Below are 17495 nucleotides of genomic sequence, written 5' to 3'. Positions count from 1 at the left end.
ATTAATTTAGAGAGTGTGTTGGTTACAATAAGAGTGGGCTATTATAATGTACCTAGCTTCATAGGTCTCTTCCCTACTGCGCATGACAACTTCCTTTCATCTTTCCTCCATGCGTTGAAGATTCAAAAGGCTCTTATAAAATATAGGTGCCCATTCTTAAATTTCCCAGACTCCAACAGTGGGAATCATAATTAACCTCTTTTCTATAGAAATTATCCAATGTCAAATAATCTTCTAAACAAGAGAAAATAGATATTTTCACAATGATAAACATATGTATATTAGTGTAGATATAGTGATATGTGAAAGTGCAATTTGCTATGTTAAAACTAGCTATCAGAAAATTTAAAGTTGGAATCAACATTAATGTAAAAGATTGAAATCTAATAACAATTGAGACTCAAGAATCTAAAATTATACTACGTGAAGTAAATCAGACCCAAAGAACTAGGTTGCATTTATAATAATTAGAACATGCCTATAAATCTACAAGTAAACCCAATGGAGAGTAAAAGCCAGAAAATTACACTTGGATATAATAAATTATACAGAACTCTAAACATTCACACATTGAGAACAATGGAGGATATTCTTCAGAGAGGATCACAAGGGCTCAATAACTATGTGCATATAATCATATAAAATTATGAGTATCAAAATGAATGCTAAGAAATTGAAACAAGAGGTTTTTTATTTTACTTTTTGTGTTTTTTTCTGTTTTTCCCCTTTTGTCACTGTTTTTGATTTCTGTACCATTTGTCTTGTATGTAAAATTATCTGATTTATGAAAAGCACAGAAAAGAGGGGACAAAAGGTGAACTAATTCAGCAGTGATACTCACTAGACACTATGTTGAAAACAAACTATACAACTTGTGAGGGAAAGGACTCAGGAGGGAAAATACTGGGAGAAAACAAGGGAAAAGGTGATAGTGTTTAAAAAGAAATGTGTTCAGTACCTGACTTATGTAACTGTAACCCCTCTGTACATAACCTTTACAATAAAAAAAAAGCTTTTTTAAATAACATAAAAAATTTAAATGAAACTCCATCCTAAAACATTCTAAACAAAGAAGATACCAAAAAAAGAACAAATGAGTAAGAAAAGAAAAACAGAGATGTGACTTGGAAAGATTCCATGAATAGAATTTTCATAGGATGGCCTCTCTGACCAGGAATAAATTCTCAAGGGTGTCAAGCTAGTTTGGAAAGTCATACCAAAAAATGTAGAGACAAAAATAAATGAAAACTATTTTTCATAAATGAGGGATTATTTTAGAGGACAAGAGTGAAGAGAGGTATCAGGTACTTGTTAACCAATAAATTATTTATTTAACATTATATGCAAATCTTTTTGTTTTGTAGATTTAACTGTCAAAAAATGCCAAAGTCCTCCCTTACTCAAGTCTACTACCTTAAAGTAACTGGTAGAGTGATATGTATCAACACTAATTAGATTTGTCTAGTTTTGAAATATACATAAATGGAATTATAGAATAGTCGCTCATTCAAGCTTTCTTTCCTAATATTAGGCATATTGAATTCAAGCATATTTTGCATTTGGACCATCAATATTACTGAATAATAGTGCATTGTATGAATAAAAAATTTGTTTTCATTTTAATATATTTGGACATCTTGAGTACTTTAAGCTAAAGGAAATTAAAATATTGCTTCTATGAATATTTTGTGTGTGCTCTTGCTACAAATATGAATACATTTCTGTCAGGAGTGTACCTAAGAGATGAATTACTTGGTTAGTGAAGCATGCATATTTTCAGCTTTAATTTATTGATACTATCAGTTTCTCAGTAGTTGTACCAGTGCGGATTTACACCAACAGCTTAAATAAATTCCAATTGCTCCCCATCATTGGCAACACTTGGTATCATTGATCACTTGTTTTCATGTATGTGTGATGCTTTTATTTTTCTATTGGTTTTCTTGTCTTCCTTCTAAATATTCATAGAAACATGTTAATTTTTTATTTTGTTCTAGTTTTTATTTTATTTTGTTCTTGTTTTCGTGGGGTATATATTTTCCTCTACTTTGGGTAAATACAAAATATAGAAACTACTAGCTATCCAGTGATTTTGAGAAATGTTTGTTCAATTATTGGATACAATTTAGACTGGATTGTTTGTCATTCCTTTGTTGATACTGTTTTGGATACTAATTCTTTGTTTTTGTCAAATGTACATTTTAGTTATTGTTCCTTTGTTTTTTAATGCCAATATTTTCATTAGAACTCAGGGTCTTGCCCTCAGCTTGTTTGTGTTATTGGAACCCTACCATTTCAGCCATGTCTCCATGATCCTTGTCAAATAATTTTAGATGTACTTTCATCTAGAATTTTTCTTGCCTATTCATCTTCTGAATGACATTTTATGAACAGAGTTTTGAATGTTAATAAATTTATAATATATAAACATTTCATTTATGATTATTAATTTTGTGTATGATTTCTCTTACAAATCTTTCCCTCCCTTCCTTTGTCTCGTTCCCCTGTCTCTCTTTGTTCCATATTAATTATAGGACATTTCTTCTATTTCTGTGAAAAATATCAGTGGTATTTTGAAATAAAAGGCAATGAATCTGTAGGTTACATTTTTGATAGTATAAATATTTTAATATTAGTAATTCATGAACCTAAGGTATTTTTAATTTATTTGTGTTTTCTCAAATTTCTCTCATTAATATTTTATAATTTTTTTACTGTAGAGTTTTTTTTTACTTCTTTGGTCAAATTTATTCCTAAGTATATTATTTTATCACTATTGTAAGTGAGGTTTTCTTATTTAATTTTCAGATAGCTTACCACAAACACTACTTGTATTATTATATATCTTGTGACATCACGTAAATTGTTAGATCTAGTACGTTTTGAGTGTATTTCTCCATGTAATACCATGTCATCTGCAAACATGGATAATTTAATTTATTTCTTTCTAAAATGAATGTTTTGTTTCTCTCCCTTCTTTAGTTGCTCTATCCAGGAGTTCAGTAGCAATGATAACTACGAATTGAAATAGGCATTAACACCTTGTATCCGAACTTAGAATAGAAGTTTTCAACTTTTTTCTATTCAGCTGTGGGTTTGTCATATATGGTCTCTATTTTGTAGAGGTACATTCCTTTATAGTTAATTTGTGAGAATTTAGGGTTTTCAGGTTTTTTTTTTCTTTTTTTATCTTTTTTTTTTATTGTGAGAATACCGTACAGAGGAGTTGCAATTACATGGGCAAGATAATGAGCACATTTCTTATCAAGCATTGTTGCCTCCTCTTTGTTTCCCCTCCCATCCCTTCCCATACTCTTCCCCCTAACCAATACTCCCCGGCTCCTCCCGCCGCCCCCCCCCCCCCCACCAAAGTTGTAAAATTTGTTTTTCGACATAACGACTTGTACATCTCATTGTTGCAATAGGTCCAACTGTATCCCTAAACAATTTGTTTTTTCCCTTCCCCTCCACAAATTATACCGACATCAAATACAGTGAAAGCATGGGTTATACCATGGGGGAAGGACGTACAAAGCGACATAGAAATCATCTTATAAATATGTTAGAAACAATTTCATGAAAGGAAAAAAAAACATTTGAATCCTTATCTTGGGATTCATTTTGCCTAACATCAACTTATCTGACCTTTTCTGCTTGACTTAGACATGTACTAGTTACTGCAAATAAGGGAAACCATGGGATCTATGTTTCTTTGGGCCTGGCTTACTTCACTTAATATAATTTTTTCCAACAACATTTCCTAACAAATGAGGCAATGCCATTCTTTCTCATGGAGGCATAGAATTCCATTGTGTATATATACCACATTTTCTTTTGTTTTTATCTTTGGTTAGTCATGGAGATTGGATTCAGGGCCTGAGCACTGCCCTTGACCTCTTTTGCTCAAGACTAGCACTCATCACTTGGAGTCACAGCACCATATCTGAGTTTTTAGTGATTAATTGGAGTGTCATGGACTTTGAATGGCAATCCCCAGATCTCAGCATCTTGAGTTGCTAGGATTGCAGGCATCAGCCCACCAGGGCCAAGTAGCTTTGTGAGGAATTTTACATTATGAAACAATATCATATTTTACCCAGTGTTTGCTTAGATTTTGTATTTAGCTCTGTGACAGATTTCAATTTGTGTTTTTAGGTATAAGGTAGATCTAGATCGTGGTCCAGATATACATGTATATCACCAACATGTGTTGGGAAGACTTTCTCCACTAGCTTTGCTGAAAGTAAAGATTTAATCACAAGAGAATTACTCTTTTTTATTGAACTATATATCCACATTTATACAGGAACTATTTTATCTTTATTTTTGTAGCTTTTTAAGAGGTTTTGAATTAAGGAAGAGCAAGTACTACTTTGTGCTTTTTTCAAAATACCTTTAAACCTTCTAGGTCATTTGTCTACAAAATTGAACATTTCTAACCAATAAACAGTTTTAGTTTTCATACACCTTTAGGAATTTTAGTTTTCATGGTAAATGTATTACATTACTCCAGTTGAACGTATGACTTTGTGGTTGCTTTACAGTGATTAAAGAACTTTAAAAATTTGACTTTCTGATTGCTACTTCTCTTTAACAATAGAATTGACTTTGATACAAAAGCCATATTTCCTATAAACCATAAGTTAAATATTTACTTCTTTTTATAGATTTTATAAGATTTTTTACCTAAGTAATTACTTTTGCACAGTTTTAACTCCTTTTTTCTCATCTATGACTGCTATAGTGTCTTGATAATCTCTCATGTATGTTATTGAGTAAAAGTCATAAGAACTCGAATTTTTGTCTTACTTTCAATTCAAAAAGATGTTCAATATTTCATCATTGAATATTGGGTTTCCACAGTTTTTCCACAGATACTTTTTGCAAATTAAGAATTTTACTTTGTACTTTTAGTTTGCTAAGATTTTTCTTTAATGTAAGTTACTAAATTTTTCAATACTTTTTCATTACTTTTTTTCTTTTTTGTAAAATTGGCACAGCAATGGTCAATTGCAAGTGGTAAGTGATTCTTGCATTCCAAGAATATCTTGGTTATGATATATATTGTTTAAATGTATTGTTTTATCTATTTTGCTAGTATTTTGGTATTATCTTAAGAATAGTGACAACTATAGAAGCTCAATTTTATATTTTGTATGTTCCTTGACAAATGTGAATATTTTGTGCTGACTTTTATTAAAAATTAGCAATTTTTCTCTATGCTTCCCCAAATTAATTGCTGGTCATGTTTATATCTTGAACACTTAAAAAGTTTTCCAGTGAGAAGATATGAATCTGAAATGCTAATAGGAAGTGCAAGATAAAAATTCAGTATATTTAATAGATATATAAGGTTAACCAGCTTTTTCCCATGTCAAAGATATTGCCCATCTCTATTGTCTTTTTGTTTCATCCATTCTGCTACAAACTTTTTTCAACTTTATCATATGTCTTCTATTTCATTGATTTCTGACCTTAAATTTATAATATTCTCTTTGGGTTAATTCTTCTGGGATATTTATTCTCCCCTAATTTCCATAACTGTAATTTTAGAATATTTATTATAAATATGTTTTCCATAACATATATTTTCTATTCTCATAATTCTAACTTTTTATACTTTTTATTATAAAAATACTGTACAGAGGGGTTACAGTTACATGAGCAAGGTAATGAGTACATTTCCTATCAAGCATTGTTACCTCCTTCTTTGTCTTTCCCCTACCATCCCTTTCCTCCCACCTCCACAATTACACTCGCCCCACCCCCCCCAACCCTCCACCCCCAGCTAAATTGTAAAGTTTGTTTTTCAACATAGTGTCTTGTACATCTCACTGTTACAATAAGTCAACTTGTATCCCTGTATCCCTATTTAAGCATTTTGTTTTTTCTTTTCTCCAGATGCATGGCACCGACATCAAATACAGTGAAAACCAGGTTATACCGTGGGGGAGGATCATACAAAGAAACAAAAAACAATCACATGGTACATTATAAATACATTAGAAACAATAGCAAGAAAGAAAAAAATCACTTGTGTCCCTATCTTGGGGTTCATTTCGCTTAACATCATCTTATCTGGTCATACGTATATAGCTTTTGATGTTTTCTGCTTGTCCTAGACATATACTAGTTATTGCAAATAAGGGAAACCATGGGACCTATGTCTCTTTGGGCCTGGCTTAGTTCACTTGGCATAATTTTTTCCAAGTCTTTCCATTTCCTAACAAATGGGGCAATGTCATTCTTTCTGATGGAGGCATTGAATTCCAATGTGTGTGTGTGTGTGTGTGTGTGTGTGTGTGTGTGTGTGTGTGTGTGTGTGTGTGTGTGTGTGTGTGTATCACATTTTCTTGATCCATTCATCTGCTGAGGGGCATCTGGGTTGGTTTCATATCTTAGCTATGGTAAATAATGCTGCGATAAATATAGTTGTGCTGGTAGCTTTAGTATGGTCTTGTTTCTGATCGTTTGGGTAAATGCCCACACAACATTAATCAAATAATAAGTACATTTCCTTTCTTACCATATCTTCTGTTCCCTCATTCTCTCCCAGTCCCTCCTTCTAGTATCCACCCACGAGTTGTATAATACCCTTTCATCCATGTCCAGTGAGATCCACTGATGCACTTTTTTACCTTTTTCTGTGCCCCCTTTCCCACCCTCATGAAGTTATATCCTTATGGACTTTTTTCTCAAGGTGATGTACAGAAGGGTTACAGTTACGTTAAGTACTGTAAAATAAGTACATTTCTTGTCAAACTTGTTACCCCTTCCCTCATGTTTCTCCTGCTTTCCCTCCCTCAAAACCCTCACCCCCTGCAAGTTGTACAATTCATTTCCAGCATATTGTCCAGGCAGGGCTGGGGGTTTAGCTCAGTGGAAGAGTGCTTGCCTGGTGAGAGCAAGGCCCTGAGTTCAGTTCTCAGCTCTGGGGAAAAAAAGTTATAAAGTACCAGGGTACCAAAATCAAATACAGTGACAAGAGGGGATATAACATAGGGGGAAGAAGATACAAAAGAAACAAAAGAAAATCACCTAGTACATTATAGACAACAACAACAACGAAATATCTTGGGGTTCATTTCACTTAGCATCACCTTATATGGTCATATGTATGTAGCTATTTAGCTATTCTGCTCATCTTCTAATATTATCCAAGATGTATATTAATTAATGTAAATAAGGAAACCATGGGACCTATGTTTCTTTGGGTCTGGCTTACTTCACTTAATATGATTTTTTTAATGTCTTTCCATTTCCTAACAAATGGGGCAGTGTCATTCTTTCTGATGGAAGCATAGAATTCCACTGATATATATTGATCCATTCATCTACTGAGGAGCATCTGGGTTGGTTCCATATTTTAACTATGGTGAATAATGCTGCGATAAACATAGTTGTGCTGGTAGCTTTAGTGTGGCCTTGCTTGTGATCATTTGGGTAAATGCCCAAAAATGGGATTGCTGGGTCATAGGGGAGCTCTATGTGGAGTCTTTTAAGGAACCTCCATACTACTTTCCAGAGTGATTGAACACATGCAGCATGATTCCCTTCTGTCCACATCCCCTCCAGCATCTGTTATTATTAGATTTCTCAATTATAGCCATTCTAACTGGGGTGAGGTGGAATCACAATGTTGTTTTGATCTGCATTTCTTTTATGGTTAGAGAAGTTGAGCATTTCTTCATGTGTCTATTGGCCATTCTTATTTCCCCTTCAAAGAGGTCTCTTTTTAAGTCATTAGCCCACTCATTAATGGGGCAGTTGTTTCTTTGAGGGTTTGTTGGTAGGGGAGTTAAATTTTTGAGTTCTAAGTATATTTTAGATATGAGGCCCTTGTCTGTTGTATGGCTAGTGAAGTTCTCCCAATCCATGGGCTTTATATTGATCTTGCTAACTATGTCCTTTGCCATTCAGAAGCTCTGCAATTTCATGCAATCCCATTTATCCAAACATTCTTTGATTTATTGTGTTTTTGGGTCTTACTAAGAAAGTTTTGGCCTATGCCAAGGAGCCTTAGAATTTCTCTTATTCCTTCCTGTAATGTTTTCAGGGTGTCTGTTTTTACTTCAAAATCTTTGATTCATTTGGAGTTGATTCTGGTGCAGAGTGATATATAAGGATCTGACTTTAGTTTTCTACAGGTGTTTAACCAATTTTTCCAGCACCATTTACTGAAGAGGCTGTCTTTCTTCTAGTCTCTTTTTTGGCTCTCTCTTTGAAGATTAGGTGGCTATAGATCTGTGGATTCATATCTGGGTCTTCAGTTCTATTCCATTGGGTCTTCAGGTCTGTTCTTGTGCCAGTATCAAACTGCTTTGTAATAGAGTTTGAAGTTTGGTATTGATATTCCTCCAGCACTGTTCTTTCTGCTAAGGATTTTTTTTTTTTTTTGCTATTTGGGCTCTTTTATTGTTCTATATGAATTTTGGAGTTGCTTCTTCAATTTTTGAAGAATGAGGTTGGAATGTTGATAGATATTGCTTTGAATTTGTATATAGCCTTTGGCAGTATTGCCATTTTCATGATGTTAATCCTCTCAATCGAGTAGCATGGGGGGATTTTCTACTTCCTTAGTTCTGCTTTAATTTCCTTTTTCAAATTTTTTAACTTTTTATCATAGAGATCCTTCACTTCTTTGGTTATGCTAATTTAATTCCTAGGTATTTTATTGGGGGTCTATTACAAAAATAGTTGCTTTCCTGATTTCAGCCATGCTTTTCTCATTGTCGGCATACAGAAAAGCCATTGATTTTTGAGGGTTAATTTATAACCTGCAACTTTGCCAAAGTTTTGGATCAGCTCCAGTAACTTGGAAGTGGAGTCCATGGGGTTCTTTAAATATAAGTTCATGTCATCTTCAAAGAGGGAGAGTTTTAATAATTCTAATTCTGGAAGATATATTTGTTCTTATCTTTTTGGTACCAGTTTTTAAGAAGAATTTAATAGTACTTGTATTTCATCATTGAATATAATTATGTATAGCTGTGATAAAATCCTTGGAAGCTACTTTCAATATCTGAGTCTTTCTGAGGATTGATTCTAATCCAGGTTGAGAGGTTCACATTCTCCTCATTTTGGTTTTCTCTCTCTCTATCTTCTTCTGTCTTTCTGTCTCTGTCTGTCTCTCTGTCTCTGTCTCTTCTCTGTCTCTGTCTCTCTCTATCTGTCTGTCTGTCTGTCTGTCTATCTCTCTTTGTTGTTCTCAGGCCCTCTATTATGGAGATAATGTTTCTATCTCTGTTCTTTATAATAGCTCTTTGAGTGATTTGGATTAGCCTTTGCTGTTTATTATTAATAATTTATTATCCCGATTCTTACAGGCTCAGCACAAGTTAATCTCCCATTAGTTTACAGAAATTTTACCCAGTTCTCTAATAGGTATCAGAGAGTCAAGCATCTCAACCTTACCATGGGCTTACTGACATGGCTTTAGTTTACTTTTTAGTCAGGTTCAAATCTTTTTCCTCCCATATTCTTATTGACTTTCAACTGACAAATAATATTGCATTTTAGATGCCTCCTTCTTGGTGGCCTATAAATGTCATTTCTTTCCTCAGCACTACAAGTCTGATAGAATTCTAGTGTGCTTTATGGTTACTTTCTAAAGTTAATTCCTAGAGCCCTTAGTTTAAACCTCAGTTTTTAAATGTATCACATGTTGAAGTGGCTTAATTGTATCTTTCTTTCCACTGAGGTCTTGACAATTCAAATTTAAGTTATTTCAGAAATCTTAATAAATAAAACCCAAATCTTTATTTTACCACAGAGAAAAGATTAACTTGAAATTCATCTTTGGCTTTCTACTAGCATCAATTCTGGTCAGGATTTTTTTGGCCCTTTTGCTTTTTGACTTGTGAACTATGCTGAAAACGAGCAAATGCTTGAAGAACATTGGGAAATACATTGCTGAATTTCCTTTCTCACTTTGATGCAACCTCTCACATCCTGGTTGTTTAGAAATTATGTAGAACATTTTTACAGATTTTTGCAAAATTATTCTGTTTAAAAATTTTTTGTAGGTAAAAGTGTTAGTTTAATAATGGATGGTAATACTAGTAAGTACTCATAAGTATAGTGAACCATTACCAGGAGAAATAGTTATAGCAAATATTTTACAGCAATAAATTTCTAATCATACTTAATAGAATTTCTTAAATAACTTTTGTTTTAGTAAAATTTTGAGGATGCTATTTTAAGCTATTCTGTAGTTAATACTTTTTGGGGGCTTGTTTCCTGTATAATTTACTTTTTTTCTGACTAAATTTCTGGTTTAAAGAGACTGTTTAATGTTCTAAATACTATGAAGAATGCATTGTACTCTAACAGCATTTCTTGATAACCAATATGTAACACCACTTACAATGTATAATTGCTGTTTTTTAATTACAAGCTCTGTAATACTAAAAACTTCATAACATTTAATTTTGAATTATTTAGTATGGAATAATATATATTCTTTGATTTTAATTCTCTTTAACATTAACAAAGTTATAAATCATATTTTGTTAGGGAAGTATAGAGTAGCTTCAAAGACTATGTCAAAAGAACTAGTGCTAAAATTATGTAATTATAGCAATACATGAATTCATTTCCTAAGTTTTTTGGGGGTTTGTTTTCTTTTTATTTTCAGAAATTTTCATGATACCTAAGTCATAGAAAGTAGCTAGAAAACTCGTATTAATTTAACTACTATTTCAGCTTTCAAGTTTCAATGACATCAGAAAGATTTCTTGAATAGTATTTCAAAAACATTATTTGCATATGGTACACAAGTGTGATTTCTCTGTTTAAATCACTCACCATGTGTCTGATACCTTTCTTTTCTGTGTGTTTTTTTACTGTCTATTTCACCATGATAAGAAACAAGTTTTCAGTCAGTTCTATATGCTTTCATTGGTAGGTTTTTCCTTTTATCTGTAACAAACTGGCAAAGAGGACACAGCTGTATTTCTGGACTTGAACAGGCACATAAAGACAAAGTTTTGAAAAATGAGGACATTATTCAAGGAAACTAGATAAAACATGTCAGAAATAGTTTTAGAGCAGAAACAGTCACTTTTGCTGAATCATCATCTGTAAAACAAAGACTCTCTTCCTGTAAGGAAAGATAACAGACCTAACTTGTCATCATTAGCATGGTTTTGAGTTTTTTTTCTAGCAGTAGTTATCAATTTCCAATGACCTTTTCTAGAATGATAAATTTTAGACAAATTAGAAAATAGTTTTTCTATTACTTAATGACATTTCCAAGAAAAGAAATGTGTCACAGTATGATATGCAAATATTCAAATTTTTTAAATGTCTAAATTTTCTTAGAAGCATAAAATGTATGATATGCATTTGGATTTTTCTTTTTTTTTAATTTAATTTTATTTTATTTGTGAACATACTGTACAGAGGGGTTACAATTACATGGGCAGGATAATGCATACATTTCTTACCAAGCATTGCAGCCTCCTCCTTTGGTTTACCCTTCACATCCCTTCCCAGCCTCCCCCCTGCCCCCCAATCCCAATCCTTCTCCTTCCCCCCCTTCCCCCCCCCCCCCCCCCCGCACCGACGTTGTAAAGCTCGTTTTGGACATGACAACTTGTACTTCTCATTGTTGCAACAGGTCCACCTGTATCCTTAAACAACTGGTTTTTCCCCATCTCCTCCACAAGTTATACTGACATCAAATATAGTGAAAGCAGGGGTTATACTGTGGGGGAGGGACATACAAAGCAACAAAGAGATAATCTTATAAATGCGTTAGAAACACATGCATGGAAGAAAAAAACCTTAAAATACATATCTAAGGGTTCATTTTCCTGACATTACATTATCTGACCTTTAGAAGTAAAATTTATTCAAATAGTTGGAAGTATTCTAATTACATGTCCTTATAGTTTTTTACATACAGAACCACAAATTACTCAACATTAAGGATGCTAACACATTTTGAGATATTAAACCAACTAAACTTTACAAAAAATATGTGTTAAATAAAAATGACCAGAAAAGGACAATAAATGGACTTTAAATCTATTATCTTATAGAATACTTTTGAAAAGATAGAAATAAAAAGGAAAAATATTTTTAATTTGGCCCCAGAAATACAGAAAAAAGTTCCCTTAATTCTTTTTTTTAAATTTTATGTTCTTGTATAGGTACTGTAAACAGAGGTTACAGTTACATCAGTAAGGTAATGAGAGCATTTCTTTTTGGGCATTGTTACCCCTTCCTTTGTTTTTCTCCCACTATCCCTTTCTTCCCCTATCTTCCGTATCCTCTCCTAAACTTGTAAGATTCATTTCCAATATAGAGTCTTGTGAGTATCATTGCAATGGGTCATCTTTGCCCTTGTTTCAGCATTTTGTTATTCCCCTTCCCCTCTCCAAATTAGATAAATGTATATAAAAGATGCAAGGTACAAAGAGCAAATAAAATGACAATAGGGATATACTATAGGAGGAAGAACATACAGAAGTAAAAAAGAAAAAGGTCAGAAAACTACTATGTTCCATTCCTATCTATCCAATGAATGAGCGCCCTTGCCCCTATCAATCACAGACAGTTAGCCACATTCTGGACTCCATGGCTGATTAAAGTATCCAGAGAAGCCAAGGTAGCCTTAATAGCTCATGCTTTTGTCAAGTTAAAGACAATAAAAAGTCCATAAGACAGAATCACAAAATTGACCTCCAAAATAAGTCATCACAGACTGAATCTAATTATCATGCTAACTTTTATCAAATATAAATAATTCCAACTTCAGAAATCAGTGCTTTATAAAATTTGGAAGTTCTAATTTTTAGAAAGTTTTATTACTTAAAAAGAAATATATTTATACTTCTCCTTAGTATGCTATTTCTATCTTCTGGAACTACTTGGAATAAATGAATTTTTTGCTGTAACATGTTTTTGTAAGGATTAGAACAACTGATGATACTAAAATGTTGGAATCAGATTATTATTTTTAAGTTTTGGTGTTGCATTTAATTAATTTTGAGCACTTTTAATAAATGACAAAGGAAAAATCATAGAATACTTAGTTGATCAAAATGTACCAAATAGTTTTTAGCTACACAAATAAAAGAATTAGGAATAACTTTTGCTGGCGGAAAAATGAACTCATTTTCATGGGTATATGTTTTCCATGATCAGATTTGCCTCTGAAAACAATGCACTACAGTGATAATTCAAATTAACAATAGCATTTGCAACTGTATGTGAGATTTTAAAGCAGTTAACACTAAAAAAAACTTAAGTTTTGAGAAACAAATCAAAGAGTATACAGAAAATATGTAACTAGCACAGAAATACCTATCAATCTATCTATTCTTCACTTTACATTAATAGTATCTTTATACAGGTGGACCTGTTGCAACAATGAGAAGTACAAGTTGTCATGTCGAAAACGAGCTTTACAACGTTGGTGGGGGGGGGTGAGGGGGGAGGATAGGGGGGGTGGGGAGGTAGGGGGGAGGTAGGGAAGGGATGTGAAGGGTAAACAAAGGAGGAGGCTGCAATGCTTGATAAGAAATGTATGCATTATCCTGCCCATGTAATTGTAACCCCTCTGTACTGTATGTTCACAAAAACATTAAATTAAATTAAAAAAAACATTAATAGTATCTTTAAAAATTTATTATTTTTTTGACAGACCCTTAGCAAATCTTATCAGAAAAAGAAGAGAACACACCCAAATTAATAAACTCAGAGATGAGAATGGAAACATCACCACGGAAACAACCAAGATTCAGAACATTATAAGGGAATACTTCTCAAAACTTTATGCTAATAAGTTCGAGAACTTGACAGAAATGGACCTCTTCCTAGCGAATATTGACATGCCAAAACTAAACCAAGATGAGGCAAACTATCTTAACAGGCCCATATCAAGCATTGAAATAGAAACAGCAATAAGAGACCTCCCAGCTAAGAAAAGTCCAGGACCAGATGGTTTCACAGCGGAATTTTACAATGCCTTCAAAGCAGAGCTCACACCAATGCTCCTCCAACTCTTCAATGAAATTGAAAGAGAAAGCTCACTACTGAACACATTCTATGAAGCCATCATAACCCTCATCCCAAAACCAGGCAGGGACTCATCAAAGAAAGAGAACTATAGACCCATTTCTTTGATGAACATTGATGCAAAACTTCTCAACAAAATTTTGGCCAACCGACTTCAACAATTCATCCAAAAAATCATACACCACGATCAAACAGGATTCATTTCAGGGATGCAAAGCTGGTTCAATATACGCAAATCAATTAATATTATTCATCACATCAACAGGAGCAAGAATAAGAACCACATGGTTATCTCAATAGACACAGAAAAAGCATTCGACAAGATCCAACACCCCTTTATGATGAAGGTTTTGGAAAAATTAGGAATCCATGGAACATTCCTCAATACAATAAAGGCTGTATATGACAAACCTACAGCCAGCATTATACTCAATGGTGAAAAACTAAAGCCATTTCCTCTTAACTCAGGAACAAGACAAGGATGCCCACTCTCTCCACTCCTCTTCAATCTAGTATTAGAATGCCTAGCTACAGCAATAAGACAAGATGCAAACATAAAGGGGATCCAAATAGGGAAAGAAGAAATAAAACTCTCCCTCTTTGCAGATGACATGATCTTGTATTTAAAGAATCCCATAGACTCCACTCCCAAATTACTCAAGCTGATTCAAAACTTTGGCAAAGTAGCAGGTTATAAAATTAACCCCCAAAAATCAATGGCTTTTCTGTATGCCAACAATGAGAAAACTGTGGCTGAAATTAGGAAAGCAACTCCATTTGTAATAGCCCCACAAAAAATAAAATACCTAGGAATTAACTTAACTAAAGAAGTGAAGGACCTCTATGATGAAAACTTTAAAATCTTGAAAAAGGAAATCAACACAGAACTTAAAAAATGGCAAAACCTCCCATGCTCCTGGATTGGAAAGATTAACATCGTGAAAATGGCAATACTTCCCAAGGCTATCTACAAATTCAACGCAATACCTATCAAAATTCCACCCTCATTCTTCAAGGAAATAGAAGAGGCAATCCAAAAATTCATATGGAACAATAAAAGACCCCGAATAGCAAAAACGCTCCTCAACGGAAAGAACACTGCTGGAGGAATATCAATACCAAATTTCAAACTCTACTATAAAGCCATAGTAATCAAAACAGCTTGGTATTGGCATAAGAACAGACCTCAGGACCAATGGAATAGAATTGAAAACCCAGAAATGAACCTACAGACCTATAGCCATCTAATCTTCGATAAGGGAGCTAAAACAATAGAATGGAAGACAGACAGCCTCTTCAGTAAATGGTGCTGGCAAAACTGGTTAACTACATGTAGAAAACTAAAGCTAGATCCTTATATATCACCCTGCACCAGAATCAACTCCAAATGGATCAAAGACCTTGAACTCAAAGCAGACACTCTGAAAACCTTACAGGATGGAATAGGAGAAACCCTAGGTCTCCTTGGCTCAGGCCGATATTTTCTGAATAGAGACCCGGAAACACAACAAATCAAAGAAAGGCTGGACAAATGGGATTGTATAAGGTTGCAGAGCTTCTGCAGGGCAAATGACATAGCTAGCAAGATCAATAGAAAGCCCACGGACTGGGAGAAGATCTTTACTAGCCATACAACGGACAAGGGTCTCATATCTAAAATATACTTGGAACTCAAAAAATTAAACCACCCAACAACAAATCCTCAAAGAAACAACTGCCCAATAAGTAAGTGGGCGAAAGACTTAAAGAGAAGCTTCTCTGAAGAAGAAAGAAGGATGGCCAATAGACACATGAAGAAATGTTCAACCTCCCTAGCCATAAAAGAAATGCAAATCAAAACAACATTGAGATATCACCTCACTCCAGTTAGAACAGCAAAAATCAAGAACTCTAACAACAACAGATGCTGGAGGGGATGTGGACAGAAAGGAACCTTACTTCATTGTTGGTGGGAATGTAAACTTGTTCAACCACTTTGGAAAGCAGTATGGAGGTTCCTCAAAAGACTCCACATAGAGCTCCCCAATGACCCAGCAATCCCACTTTTGGGCATTTACCCAAATGATCACAAACAAGGCCACACTAAAGCTACCAGCACAACTATGTTTATTGCAGCATCATTTACCATAGCTAAGACATGGAACCAACCCAGATGCCCCTCAGTAGATGAATGGATCAAGAAGATGTGGTATATATACACAATGGAATTCTATGCCTCCATCAGAAAGAATGACATTTCCCCATTTGTTAGGAAATGGAAAGGCTTGGAAAAAATTATATTAAGTGAAGTAAGCCAGGCCCAAAGAAACATAGGTCCCATGGTTTCCCTTATTTGCAATATCTAGTATAGGTATGAGTCAAGCGGAAAAAGTCAGATAATGTGATGTTAGGAAAACGAAACCTCAAATATGTATTTTAATGTTTTTGTTTCTTTCATGCATGTGTTTCTAACGCATTTATAAGATTATTTCTTTGTTGCTTTGTATGTCCCTCCCCCACAGTGTAACCCCCGCTTTCACTATATTTGATGTCAGTATAACATGTGGAGGAGATGGGGACAAACAAGTCGTTTAAGGATTCAGGTGGACCTGTTGCAACAATGAGAAGTACAAAATGTCATGTCAAAACCAGCTTTACAATGTCGGTGGGGGGGGGGGGTGGGGGGGGTATGATTGGGTGGGAGGGAGGGGGGAGGCTGGGAAGGGAGGTGAAGGGTAAACAAAGGAGGAGGCTGCAATGCTTGGTAAGAAATGTATGCATTATCCTGCCCATGTAATTGTAACCCCTCTGTACAGTATGTTCTCAAATAAAATAAAATAAAATTAGAAAAAAAATTATTATTTTTGTTACAGCTGCAAACTTCACTAGGTGTCATTGCTTGATTGAATAAATGAAATTTTAATTGCCTGGGGCTGGGAAAGTGGCTCAGTGGTAGAGTGCTTGCCTTGCATGCATGAGGCCCCAGGTTCAATTCCTCAGCACCACATAAGTAAAAAGAAAAAAAAGCCGGAAGTGGCGCGGTGGCTCAAGTGGTAGAGCGCTAGCCTTGAGCTGAAGAGCTGAGGGAAAGAAAGAAAGAAAGAAATTTTAATTGCCTGCACTTCAATAATAACTTTTAAAGAAAAATGGAATTTTCCCAATTTTTATTATTCTTTAGAAAAGTAATATTTCATGTTGCCTCATGAAGGTGCTCATAGTTTTATTAAATTTTATACAACTTCATGCCATATTTTACCATTTTCAGGGACTTCTAAAACTCAAAGGTTTGGACACATTTGCAAAAGCTTTGAGAATTTAATCTGCAAGTTTATAGTATTTTGGATATGAGTTTGAGCAGATATGTTAACTTCAGATAATGGTGGCTATCTCTGGAGTCAGTAGAAGGTGTTCATCAGGGACTTTGTCCAGAGAGCCCGGGTAGGCTTTCTTGGTAGCACCTAGAACTACACTTATGGTTCAGACAGTTGAAG

This window comes from Dipodomys spectabilis, unplaced genomic scaffold, assembly GCF_019054845.1.
Source record: "Dipodomys spectabilis isolate Male_0828 unplaced genomic scaffold, ASM1905484v1 ptg000002l, whole genome shotgun sequence".
NCBI lineage: Eukaryota > Metazoa > Chordata > Mammalia > Rodentia > Heteromyidae > Dipodomys > Dipodomys spectabilis.
This window is presented reverse-complemented; position numbering follows the sequence as displayed.